Genomic DNA, 14735 nt, shown 5'->3' with positions numbered 1-14735 from the left:
TTAAACCTCTTTTTCTTTATAAATTACCCAGGCCCGGGTATTTCATCATGCAGTGTGAAAATGGACTAATACAGTCCACTTACATGTAGTACCTAGAGTAATCAAAATTATAGAGACAAAGTAGAATGGTGGTTTCCAGGGGCTGGAGGAAGAGGGAATAGGGAATTACTATTTCATAGGTATGGAGTTTCATTTTGGGAAGATGAAAAAGTTCTGGAGATGGATGGTGGTGATGGTTGAACAACCATGTGAATGTATTTAATGCCTCTCAACTGTACACTTTAAAATGGTGAACTGGTAGGTTTTATGTATATTTTACCACAATAAAAAAATAATAGTGTATACATATGTATTAAGGGCTTCCTGTATGCCAGCTAGTCTATTAAGCATTTTATAGGTATTAATTTAATATGCATAATAATATTACAAAGTAAAGAATACTACTATTCCTATTTTACAGATTTTAAAAGTGAGTTTTGGAGAATGGAATAACTTTCCCATGCAGTCGGTAAGTGGCTAAAACAGAATTCAATCTAAAGAAACACTCTCAACCACGGCTCTGTCTCTGTCTCTAAGGTCACAAAAATTGAATTAGCTAATTCAGGAGAAAGAAGAATGTATAGACAAACATTCTGAGGCCTTGTCACATGGGTGGTCTTATAATTTCATTTTTGAGAGATAGTAAAAATGTGCCATCTAACAGGATGCTTCTTTCTCAGTCATTTTGCTCTTTAACCTTGGCTTACTTTTTGTCAAACACCTAGCCCAAGAGCATTGAAGCCACCAGCACTTCTGTAAAAGGCAAAGGAACTAACAGAATGCAGTTGTATACATATATGCTTCAAGGAACAGCTCATATACATCTGCCAACACTTTCTTCCTTCTATAGGTGGGGTGAAGCAGGGCATAATACAGACAAAAAGTGAGCAGGAGCTGGTGAGAAGCACTTGAGGGACACTGTGAGACTAAGAGGAGCAGCCATCTAATCCACCCTTGAGTTGTTATCCTAAAGTAGCCTCATAGTGAATCAGTCTGCAAATACATCTAACAAAGTAGAACAATGTCCTAGCCATGGAAAAAAAATGTTTAAAGAAAATTGGATCATACACTACCCAGAATTTCCCAGCACCATCTACCAACATTGTGGCTATGTCATTGCTTGATCTGAAGCCAAAATGAGACCCAGTTGGAGCTGATTCAGGGTTATTTTGAAGATATTTGCCACTGAAATTAAATCTTCTGTTGAAAGAACCACAACAGATAGTTGTCCTCAATTTTCTTACGCTGGCCAGAAATAGAAGGAAAGAGAAAAATCCTTCAAGAATGAAAATGCCTTCCCTCATACTTCAAGTTCTAGAAAACATAAGAGTTACCAGATTATTCAGTCACTTTGCCTGACCTTCTAAGACTTCCAGCCTAGTTCCAAAGATCAAAATGGTTTAGCTACCTCTGGGAAACCATTGCATTTGGGGGGATTTGTCCCACAGAAGAATTTTGGCCTAAGTCGTGGGAAGAGAGTGCTGATTTACAAAGTCAAAACACCTCTGCTCTTTAGCTTCTGCTTCTGATTCAGTGTGAGAAAGAGGAGAACATGAAGGACCCCACCAAGGGCTCTCCCAGTGGCCCATTACAAGCCTCTCCAAAGAGGTCCTTTCTGATATAAGAGCCCGCTCATCTCACTGGATCCCCATGTAAAATTTAGTGGTAACTTAGAGAAAAATGGCCTCCTAAAATACACATTTTTATTGATATGTCCTCTAATGAGAAGTCATGACCCTAAGAAAACTGTAGGGGCAGCACAACATAAGGAAAGATCATGGCCCTTGTGATCAGACCCAATCTTATATCCCAGCTCTGCCACTTACTAACGTGGTGACCTGATGCAAGTTACAGCACTTTAAGCCTCAGATGCCTCATCTAAAAATAGGAATTAAAAAATATCTCAAATGGATTGTATAAGGTTGTCAAGGGTTCTTAATGGACACACACACAAAAAAATATTGTCAAGGGTACAAAGAAATAATGCAAAAATGTGTGACACAAAGCAATAAACATTATTTTCTTCTTTCATTTAAGAATAGTGGCATGAGTGGTGTAAGGTTAGAGAAAACTAGGTCCATGCATGTCTGTGTCTTTTCACAGTGTCAGGCTTTTATTCATGTTATTTCAATCACAAAAGCCACAGGCTACATGGAGTTTCCAAGGAGGCAATTCTTCGCACTATTTTCTTTTCACTCAGTAGTCAGAACCAGGGCATGCAGGCTCAAGCCACTCTACAAGTCAGTTAATATTTCAAACCATAGATAATAGCATATTTAATTAATATATAAATGTTATAGGTTAAATACCTTACAGCAAAGTAATATTTAACATCAAGAGAAAAAAGAGATAGGAGAAAGGGTTAATGAACAAGTCCAGGGGGAGCTATGATGACAAAAGGAGTCCTGGTTGCGTTTGGGTGGTTCATAGGTGATATGGTTTGGCTGTGTCCCCACCCAAATCTCAACTTGAATTGCAGCTCCCAGAATTCCCACGTGTTGTGGAAGGGACCTAGGGGGAGGTAATTGAATCCTGGGGTTCCATCTTTCCTGTGCTATTTTCATGATAGTGAACGAGTCTCACGAGATCTGATGGGTTTATTAGGGGTTTCCACTTTTGCATATTCCTCATTTTTCTCTTGCTGCCGCCATGTAAGAAGTGCCTTTCACCTTCTACCATGATTCTGATGCCTCCCCAGTCATGTGGAAGTGTAAGTCCAATTAAATTTCTCTTTTTTCCCAGTCTTGGGTATGTCTTTATCAGCAGCATGAAAATGGACCAATACAGTAAATTGGTACTGGTAGAGTGGGGCGTTGCTGAAAAGATACCCGAAAAAATGTAGAAGCATCTTTGGAACTGGGTATCAGGCAGAAGTTGGAACAATTTGGAAGGCTCAGAAGAAGACAGGAAAATGTGGGAAAGTTTAGAACCTCCTAGAGACTTGTTGAATGGCTTTGACAAAAATGCTGATAATGATATGGACAAATAAAATCCAGGCTGAGGTGGTCTCAGATGGAGCTGAGGAACTTCTTGCGAACTGGAGCAAAGGTGACTCTTGTTATGTTTTAGCAAAGCGACTGGCAGCATTTTGCCCCTGCCTTAGCGATCTGTAGAACTTTGAACTTGAGAGAGATGATTTAGGATATCTGACGGAAGAAATTTCTAAGCAGCAAAGCATTCAGAAGGTGACTTGGGTGCTGTTAAAAGCATTCCATTTTAAAAGGAAAATGGAGCATAAAAGTTCAGAAAATTTGCGGCCTGACAATGCAGTAGAAAAGAAAAACCCATTTTTTGAGGAGAAATTCAAGCTGGCTGCAGAAATTTGAATAAGTAACAAGGAGGTGAATGTTAATCCCAAAGACAATGGGGAAAATGTCTCCAGGGCATGTCGTAAGTCTTCACCGAAGCCGCTCCCATCACAGCCTAGGAGGAGCAAATGGTTTTGTGGGCCAGGCCCAGGCTCCCCATGCTGTGTGCAGCCTAGGGACTTGGTGCTCTGTGTCCCAGCTGCTCCAGCCATTGCTAAAAGGGGCCAAGGTACAGTTTAGTCCGTGGTTTCAGAGAATGCAAGCCCCAAACCTTGGCAGCTTCCGTGTGGTGTTGAGCCTGCAGGTGCACAGACGTCAAGAATTGAGGTTTGAGAACCTACCCCTAGATTTCAGAAGATGTGTGAAAACGCCTGGATGCCTAAGCAAAAGTTTGCTGCAGGGGCGGGGCCCTCATGGAGAACCTCTGCTAGAGCAGTGCAGAAGGGAAATGTGGGGTCGGAGCCCCCACACAGAGTCCCTACTGTGGCACTGCCTAGTGGAGCTATGAGAAGAGGGCCACCGTCCTCCAGACGCCAGAATGGTAGATCCACTGGCAGCTTGCACTGTGCGCCTGGACACTCAACACCAGCTGGTGAAAGCAGCCAGAAGGGAGGCTGCTCCCTGCAAAGCCACAGGGGCGGAGCTGCCCAAAACCATGGGAAGCCACCTTTTGCATCAGAGTGACCTGGATTTGAGAACTGGGGTTCTCAAAATTTGGAACTTTAAAATTTGACTGCCCCACTGGATTTCAGACTTACATGGGTCCTGTAATCCCTTCGTTTTAGCCAATTTCTCCCGTTTGGAATGGCTGTATTTACCCAATATCTGCACCCCCATTGTATCTAGGATGCAACTAGCTCATGATTTTATAGACTCATGAGCGGAAGAGACTTACCTTGTCTCAGATGAGACTTTGGACTGTGGACTTTTGGGTTAATGCTGAAATGACTTTGGGGAACTGTGGGAAGGCATGATTGGTTTTGAAATGTAAGGACATGAGATTTGGAGGGGCCAGGGGTGGAATAATATGGTTTGGCTGTGTCCCCACCCAATCTCAACTTGAATTGTATCTCCCAGAATTTCCACATGTTGTGGGAGGGACCCAGGGGGAGGTAATTGAATCACAGGGATCGGTCTTTCCCGTGCTATTCTCATGATAGTAAGTCTCACGAGATCCGATGGGTTTATCGGGGGTTTCTGCTTTTGGATCTTCCTCCTTTTTCTCTTGCTACCACCATGTAAGAAGTGCCTTTCACCTCCCGCCGTGATTCTGAGGCCTCCCTAGCCATGTGTAAGGTATGTCTCAGTCTCAGGTATGTCTTTATCAGCAGCGTGAAAATGGGCTAATACAGTGGGTCTTGCAAGGAAGAGCGTCTGAGGTGGCACAGCCTTCAGTGGGAGATGCCAAGTATTAACTGCAAGCCTGTGTCAGTTAAGATGGCTGTTTTAAGCTCCTGAAGGCTTAATTTTTTTTATAGTCACAGTGTCTTTTGGTGAAAACTGATAGTGGAAGAGTTTGTTTGTTTGTGACCATATCTAGTTGGATGCAATCTTTATTTCTTTATATGTTTATTAAACAAAACATGTTATCCATATTGGCAAAGTGCCCTATGGAATATAAAGTAAAGTCTTTTTCTAAGATGGAGTTATGTCACAGGTGCTCTACACAAACAGCCAATATTGTTTTTCCTGGGCCATCCCCTTTTGAACTTCGCAATTGGAAAATATTGGCTCATCTCCTGAGCCTAAACCTTGTCACTCGATTGCTCAGTTTGCATGTGAGTTGATTCATCCTGGCCTTCCCCGTTCGTCTAGGGGTGAGATACTCTTTCAGTTCTAGTTAGCCCACAACAGTACTTTATTTATTCACTTGGACGTTTTGCATTTCAATTTCCACATTTGTTCAGACCAGATGATTTTTAAGTTTCTCTGTAAGCAGCTATTGTAGAAAGCACCGTGTGAGCTCCCGTCTTCAAGACCTACAGTATACCAAAGAGGAAACACACCATTAATAAAAATGAATGGGCATTTACAGTAAACACATAATATCTGGGAAGAGGCCATTGACGCTTAGAGCTGAAGACTGGCTCTTTAGACATTTCTCTTGAAGAACAGCAGAAAAGAGAGAGCCTATTCCAGGTAGCGTAATGACCCATGTGGGAAGCAGACAGTAAATACGGAAACCCTATAACCACATTTGCAGTAAATCAAAGGATATGGCAGGGTGTTGTCCAGACAACAGGAATGTGTGTATGTAGTTTCATCCTGTGTCGAGGCATGGTAGGTAAGATGGGTCTCCTCTTCACTGAGAGCAACAAGAAAAGAAAGAACATTTTTTAAAATTTACTAGAAAGACTTTACAAAGTAAAAATTACTGAACTAAGTTTTGAGAGAAGATCAAAGAGAGAAAGATGACATTTGGCATTGCTTTCCACCCGGGGATTATAAAAAAGGTTACTGAGCGGCTGGGAAACTGAGGTGTTAGAGGTGCAAAAGTGAGATCAGGCACCATTATGTTTAAAGCTGATAAAATCACCTTGTTTTGGGCTAAGGGAGTGGTTCTCAAGTACCGGGGGACTCTTGGCAACGTCTGGAGACATCTTCGATAGTCAGGACTGGGAAGGGATGCCGTTAGCAACTAGTGGGCAGAGACCAGGGAAGCTGCTAAACTTCCTACAAGGCATAGGACATCCCTTCCACAGTAAACAATTATCAGACAGAAGTTTCCATATTCCTGAAGCAAGGTGACACCAGATGGCTAGTGCTCTCAAGTGCCTGGAACAACAGCAACACAATCCTTTCTGGAGGTATATAATGTCATCTTACATCTGTACAAACAAACCAATTTTTCAAATAAAATTTGTGTCACACAATCAAGGATAAACCAGCATACAAGGAAACAACAGTCATGAATGAGAATTAGGAAGCATGCTCGATAGAACCAAACATGCATAGGCTTCACATATTGAAGCTATCAGCTTACAATGTTCAAGGAGAAAAAAGGAAACGATTGGAAATTTTGGCAAAGAACTGAAAACCATGAAAGATTACAGGGCTAATTTGGGAGAAAGAAAAATTCTAAAACCAAAAAATGCAATAATCCCAATTAAGAATGCCCAGGATGGGCCGGGCGCAGTGGCTCACGACTGTAATCCCAGCACTTTGGGAGGCCGAGGCGGGCAGATCACAAAGTCAGGAGATCAAGACCATCCTGGCTAACACAGTAAAACCCGTCTCTACTAAAAATACAAAAAAAAAATAGCCGGGTGTGGTGGTTGGCGCCTGTAGTCCCATCTGCTGGGGAGGCTGAGGCAGGAGAATGGCGTGAACCTGGGAACCTGAAACTGTGAATGCAGTGAGCCGAGATCGCGCCACTGTACTCCAGCCTGGGCGACAGAGCAAGACTCTGTCTCAAAAAAAAAAAAAAAAAAAAAAAAAAAAAAAAATGCCCAGGATGGGTGTTACAGCAAATTAGAAATAAAGTAATAGAGAATTGGTAAACTGAAAAGCAAGTCCAAAGAAACAATCTAAAATGAAACTCAAAAGAGATGAAACATTGAACAGAAGGTAAGAAAAGTAAAGGATACAGTGAGAACAAAAGTATAAAGCTATATTAGCAGGATTGATGGCGAAATGTTCCAAAACTAAAGCAAAACATCAGCCAACAGATTCAGGAAGCTGTTGGAAACCCAAGCAGTATAAAGGAAAAGAAATTCACTCCTAGATGCATCCTAATTAAACTTCAGGAAAACAGAAATAAAAATAAAATTCTAAAGACATCCAGGGAAAAAAAGACATTAAAATCAAACAGTTATTATACAGGTTGAGCATCCCTAATCTGAAATGTTCCCAAATCCGAAACTTTTGATCACTGATACGACGTTATATGTGGAAAATTCCACACTTGACCTCATGTGATGGGTTGTAGTCAAAATGCAGACGCACAACCTCAGTTTATTTAGGATTCCCAAGGGAAAACAGACCATCCAGCAGAATGCCTCCTCATTCCTAGAGGACCCACTTCCTGGTCTCTCAACTGCTTCTGATGTTTCTTCTCATCTAAAAAGTTAAAACTCAGTATATAGGAACCTTTTAATCAAAACACGCAGCAAAGGTAGAGATTGAAAACCTGCCGTTTGTGGTTGCTATTGTTTAAAAACTGATATAGGTATTCTGGTGACGCTACTGTGCTGCTTAGTTACCCTGAACATTATTTTTTCACTGCCTTCACGATACGTCCTACTTTTTACTGCTAGGTACTTGTGTGAGTAAGTGTAAGAAAATGATTGCTTATCAGTTACATATAAATTCAGTCAGGAAAGATGGTGATGCCAAACAACCACAGATTGTCCATACAGGTGGCTGAGAGAGCGGCACCTATGCTTCCGGATGGTTCCATGTAAACAGACTTTGTTTCATGCACAAAATTATCAAAATATATAAAATTACCTGCAGGCCATGGGTTTAAGGTGTATATAAAACATAAATGAATTTCACATTTAGACTTGGGTGTCATCCCCAAGATACATAAATGAATTTCACATTTAGACTTGGGTGTCATCCCCGAGATATCTCATTATATATGTGCAAATATTCCAAAATCCAAAAACATTTGAAATCTGAAAAACTTGTGGTCCCAAGTATTTTGGATAAGAAAAACTCAACTTATAGTAGGATGGTAGATTTAAACTCATATTTGTAATTATGTTAAAAGTAAATTTATATGCCCCAATTAAAAGACAAATTCCATGAGAATTGATTTCTTGGGAAGACCAAAAATCTTTACAGCTATTGATGGGATATATAAAGATTCAGAAAGGGTGAGAGTGCAAGGATAAAAAACGTATAAATATACCATTTAAAGTTTCAAAAACCAGATCGTTAGCTGATTTCTCGAGTGAAAGCATGAAATCCAGAAGATAATTATATGATTTATTCAGTGCTCAAACGACACACACACAAAAGAGAAAATTTGTCACCTGAAGCCCTGCCCTAAATTGATACAGTTACATTAATATTCACAAAAGTATACTTTAAGGAAAAAAGCATTATTGTACATTAAAAGGAACACTTCACATTGAGAAAAGGCTTAACTTACTAGGAAGATAAAACAACTTCATTTTGTATTTATGTAATGGCATAGTCTCAGAATATTTAATAGAAAAATAGAATTATAAGGAGAAACAGAAAAAGCCACCCAGCACTGTGGGAGTAACTGGCAGAACACACAGAAAGAAATTAGAAGGAAGTAGGATCATGAACAGCATGATTAATATATTGATCTAATCTACGCATATAGAACACAACACTCAACAACTGTCTAAGCACATACAAAATGTTTACAAAAATTGACTATGTGTTGGATCATAAGCAACTCTCAGCAAATTTAAAATAACTGAAACTATAAAATATGTTCTGTGAAAGCAAAGCAATTAAAATGGAGATAACTTTTTAAACTAGAAAATTTCTATATAAACAGTAAGAAATGTTCTTCTAAATGACCAGTGGGTAAAAAGAAATCACAATGAAAATTTAAAAATATTTTGAGCTGAGAGATAATATTTTTCATGGAAAAACTTGTGTAATAGAGCAAAATCAGTGTTTTGCAGGGAGGTTATAATCATAAGTGTAATATTACAAAAGATGATTAAATATTAATCTCAAGAAATTAGGCATGCTATAACAAAAGTACCTAAGGGGAAAAAAGAAATTAGACAAATAACAATATATAGAATCAAAAGAAAGTAAAGAATGAAATAATTAAAATAGAAAATAGGATTAACACCAAAAGTTGATTTTTTAAAGTCTAATAAAGTTTTTAAACCATTGGCAAGACTAAATGAAATGAGAGCATGAGAACCAATATGGGAAAGCAGGAACAGAGGACACCAAAACAATGGAAGAATATTTCATATTCATAGATGGGAAAAATTAATATTGTTGAAATGTCCAGACTACCCAAAGCAATCTACAGATTCAGTGAAATCCCTATCAAAATACCAATGACATTCTTCAGAGAAATAGAAAAAAAAATCCTAAAATTTATACAAAACCACAAAAGATCCAGAATAGCCACAGCTATCCTAAGCAAAAAGAACAAAACTGGAGGAATTATATTACCTGACTTCAAATTATACTAGAGAGCTATAGTAACCAAAACATGGTACTGGCATAAAAACAGACACATAAACAATGGAACAGAATAGAGAACCCAGAAACAAATCCACACACCTACAGTGAACTCATTTTTGACAAAGGTGCCAAGATCATACACTAGGGAAAAGACAGTCTCTTCAATAAATGGTGCTGGAAAAACTGGATATCCATAAGCAAAAGAAGGACACTAGATCCCTATCTCTTACTACATACAAAAATCAAATAAAAAATTGATGAAAACTTAAATCTAAGACCTCAAACTATGAAACTACTACGAGAAAACTTTTGGGAAAATCTTCAGGACATTGGTCTGGGCAAAGACTTCTTGAGCATTATCCCACAAGCACAAGCAACCAAAACAAACATGGGCAAGTGAATCACATCAAGTTAAAAAGCTTCTGCCCAGCAAATGATACAACCAGCAAAGTGAAGAAACAACCCACAGGATGAGAGAAAATATTTGCAAACTACTTCTTTGACAAGGAATTAATAACCAGAATATATGAGGAGCTCAAACAACTGTATGGAAAAAAAAAATCTAATAATCTAATCAAAAGATGGGCAAACAATTTGAACAGACATTTCTCAAAAGAAGACATACAAATGGCAAACAGGCATGTGAAAAAGGTGCTCAATATCACTGATTATCAGAGAAACGCAAATTGAAACTACAATGAGATATTATCTCACCCAAGTTAAAATGGCTTATATCCAAAAGACAGGCAATAACAAATGCCAGCAAGGACGTGGAGAAAAGGAAACACTTGTACACTTTTTGGGAATGTAAATTAGTACAACCACTGTGGAGAACAGTTTGGAAGTTCTTTAAAAAACTAAAATTTGAGCTACTATATGACCCAGCAACCCCACTGTTGGGTATATACCGAAAAGAAAGGAAATCAGTATGTTGAATATTTGTCTTCACTCTGGTGTTTGCTACAGCACTGTCAGAACTGTTTACAATAGCTAAGATTTAGAAACAAGCTAAGTGTCTATCAACAGATGAAGAGATAAAGAAAATGTGGTACATATACACGATGGAATACTCTTCAGCTATACAAAAGAACAAGATCCAGTCATTTGCAACAACATGAATGGAATAGAGATCATTATTCCAAGTGAAATATGCCAGGCACAGAAAGACAAATATCACATATTCTCATTTGTCTGTGGGATCTAAAAATCAAATCAATTGAACTCATGGACATAGAGAGTAGAAGGATGGTTACCAGAGGTTCTAAGGGGAGTGTGGGGAGGGGTCGAAGGTGGGAATGGTTAAAACAAACAAAAAAAAAGAAATCAAGATGAAAGAAGGGAACCATGGAACATCAATGTAGAGCCAGTAGAAGATTAAAAAGATGATTTTAAAAATCTTTAACAACATATTTTAAAATTTAGGTGAAATGGAAAATTTCTTCTAAAAATGTTCAATTCACCAAAACTAACAAAAGAGAAATAAAATATCTGAATCCTTCTAAAATTATTAAACAAGTTAAACATAATCAAACTAAACCCAAAGCTTTCACTTAAAAAATTCTTTAATCATTTAAGGAAGAGATTACATGAAACTTACACAAACTCCTCTAGAGAATGAAAAAGAAAGATGATCAAATAATCTTGAAAATAAAATTGGATAAAGGCATATAATGGAAAATTACAGGCGATTCTCAGTCATATGCTTAGATCCAAAAATCCTAAACAAAATATTAGCAACCTGGGTTCAACTAATATATAAAAAGACGATATACTATGACTAAATTGGCTTTATAGTTCCAGGAACTCTATGGTTGTTTAATATTGAGAAATCAAACAATTTAATTCACCATGGTAACAGAATAAAGAGGAAAAATTATCATCTCTATTGATGCTCCCCAAAAACATTTGACAAAATGCATCATGAATTAATAATGGAAAAATACTTTTACCAAACTAGAATAAATACATCTGATAGATATGTATTCATAAAACAACCTAATTGAGCGTTATATCGAATGGTGAAATACTGAAAGCTTCTCTTTGAGATTGAGAACAAGGCAAGAATGCTGCTATTATTATCTCTAATCACCGTTATACCGAACGAAGATCCTAATCAGTGCAATAATCTAAGAAGATTAAAGTTGTAGAAACTAGAAGGGAAAAAATAAAACTTATTCACAGATATTATTGTATGCACACAAAATTCAAAATTATGGACAAAGTGTTAGAATTAATAAGCACATAAAAGAGGTTTTGAATATAAGGTAAACTATATATATGGTATATAAACACACACACACATACATATCTCAACAACCAATAAAAAATGTTTATGTGCCATTTGGAATCACATAAAAGGAAACACATGACTTCTACATAGAAAATTATAAATCACTATTGTGAGCAATTGAAAACCTAAACAAATAGAGGGATATAAGCATATTTCTACGTTAATGGAGTATGAAGGATGTGTCTTAGTTTGGGCTGCTATAAGAAATTACCATAGGCTGAGTGTGGTGGCTCATGCCTGTAAATCCCAGCAATTTAGGAGGCCGTGGCAGGTGGATTGTTTGAGCCCAGGAGTTAGAGACCAGTGTGGGCAACATGGTGAAACCCCATCTCTACAAAAAAATACAAAAATTAGCTAGGCCTGGTAGTGTGTACCTATGGTCCCAGCTACTCAGGAGGCTGAGGTGAGAGGATCGCTTGAGCCTAGGAAGCAGAGGTTGCAGTGAGCCGTGATCAAACCACTGCACTCCAGCCTGGGAGACAGAGTGAGAGCCTGTCTCAGGAAGAAAGAAAAAAAGAAAAGAAAGAGAAAGAAAGAAAGACAGAGAGAGAGGGAGGGAGGGAGGCAGGGAGGGAGGGAGGGAGGCAGGGAGGGAGGGAGGGAAAAGGAAAGAAAAGAAAAGAAAAGAGAAAAGTAAAGAAATTACCAAAAATGGTTTCTTAGTCTCTTTTGTGTTGCTATAATGGAATACCTGAGGCTAAGTGATGTATTTTTTTTGAAAAGCCTTGTTTGTTTCATTGTTCTACAGGCTATCCAAGAAGCATGGCACCAGCACCTGCATCTGGCCAGAGCCTCAGGCTGTTTCCGCTTATTGTGGAAGGTGAAGGGGAGAGGAAGGAAGCAAGAGGGAGAAAGAGAAGGTACCAGAATTTTTTTTTTTTTTTTTTTTTTTTTTTTGATATGGAGTTTCACTCTGTCTCCCAGGCTGGAGTGCAGTGGCATGATCTCAGCTCACTGCAACCTCCGTCTCCTGGGTTCCAGCAATTCTCCTGCCTCAGTCTCCCTCTTGGGCTGGGACTACAGGCAGGTGCCACCACGCCTGGCTAATTTTTGTATTTTTTAGTAGAGACAAGGTTTCACCATATTGGCCAGACTGGTCTTGAACTCCTGACCTCGTGATCCGTCCACCTCAGCCTCCCAAAGTGCTGAGATTACAGGCATGAGCCACCGCATCCGGTCGGTGCCAGGATCTTTTTAACAACTAGCTCTTGTGGGAACTATTAGAGCAAGAACTCACCCAGAGGGAGGGCATTAACCAACTCATGAAGGATCCATCTGTAAGACCCAAACACCTCCCATTAGGCCCCACCTCCAACACCGGGGATCAAACTTCAACATGTTTGGAAGGAACAAATAGCCAAATCATATCAGGTGGGGAGGCTTAAGCAATAAATACTTATTTCTCACGTTTCTGGAGTCTAGAAGTCCCAGATCAGGGGACCAGCATAGTCAGGTTCTGGTAAGGACCCTCTTTTGGGGTGCAGACAACTCACTTGTTGTATTCTCACATGGTGAAAGGACAGTGAGAGAGCCGTCTGATGTATCTCTTTTTTTTTTTTTTTTTTTTTTTTTTTTTTTGAGACGGAGTCTCGCTCTGTCGCCCAGGCTGTGATGTATCTTTTATAAAGGGACTTATCCCATTGACGAGGGCTTCATTCTTATGACCTGATTGCCACCCAAATCACCTCCTAAAACCGTCATATTGGGGATGAGAATTTCAGCATACGAATTTCGGGGGGCCATAAGCATTCAGTCCATTTCAGGATGTTAATTCACCCCCCAACTAATAAATAGATTCAATGCAGTTGCATTTTAAAATCCCAACAAATATCATTGTAAAACTTGACAAGCTGATTCTAATATTTGAATGTAATTGCAAAGTGTCAAGAATAGCCAAGATGATCTTGAAGAAGAGAACAAGTATTTTAGAAATGTATTCTACCAGATATCACGATTTTTTGAAACTATATAGCTACTATAAAAGTGTGAATTTGGTACAAGGATAGACAAATAGAATACAATAAAGACTCCCCAAACAGACCTATATATAACTATTCGATCTATTACACAAATGCCACTCTAGAGAAGTGCAGAAAAGCTGTTGCAGTAAATAGTTCTGGGATAATGGTACACTTATATAAGAAAAAGAAAACTTGACCTCTAGCTAATATATATGTACAAGTATCAGTTCCAGGTACTTTGTTGATCTACATGTGAAAGCAAAGCAATCAAGTTTTTAAAAGACTGTATTCATGATTTGTGAAAGGAAAATATTTTTAATTAGGACACAAAAAGCTACCAACCGTAAGATTTGATAAATTTTACTACATTAAAAGTAAGAGCTCCTCTCCTATTAAGGTAAAGACTGGGAGAAGCTATTTGCTACATGGTTCTAATAAAGAATTGTCATCAGAATGTATAAAGAACTCTTATAAATTAATATGAAAAGACCTCAACTAATAAAAGAATCAGCAAGAAACTGCACAAAAGGAGATAGCCAAATGGCCAATAAATTTTTGGAAAGACACTCAACCTCATTAGTGATCAGGGAAGACCACATAAAAATCACAATGAGATTCACCCAGCACGATGGCGGTACCTGTAATCCCAGCTACTTGGGAGGCTGAGGCGGAAGAATCGCTCGAATCCAGGAGGCGGAGGTTACAGTGAGCTGAGATCACCCCACTGCACTCAAGCCTGGGCGAGAGAGAGAGACTTCATCTCAAAATAAATAAATAAGTAAATAAATAACAATGAGATTATTAGCGTGATTTAATACACACCCACTGGAATGGCTGAAATTGAAAGAACCAACAATATCCAGCGTTGATGAAAATGTGGCAGAAGAAAATCCTCTGATGCTGTTGGAGGGAGTGTGAATTGAGACAATGACTTTGGAAAACACATGGCATTATCAGTAAAGCTGAGCAAACACACAGCTTATAACCTAGCAAAATTCCACTCCT

The sequence above is a fragment of the Macaca thibetana genome, chromosome 7, assembly GCF_024542745.1.
Source record: "Macaca thibetana thibetana isolate TM-01 chromosome 7, ASM2454274v1, whole genome shotgun sequence".
NCBI lineage: Eukaryota > Metazoa > Chordata > Mammalia > Primates > Cercopithecidae > Macaca > Macaca thibetana.
Note: the sequence above shows the minus strand (reverse complement) of the source record.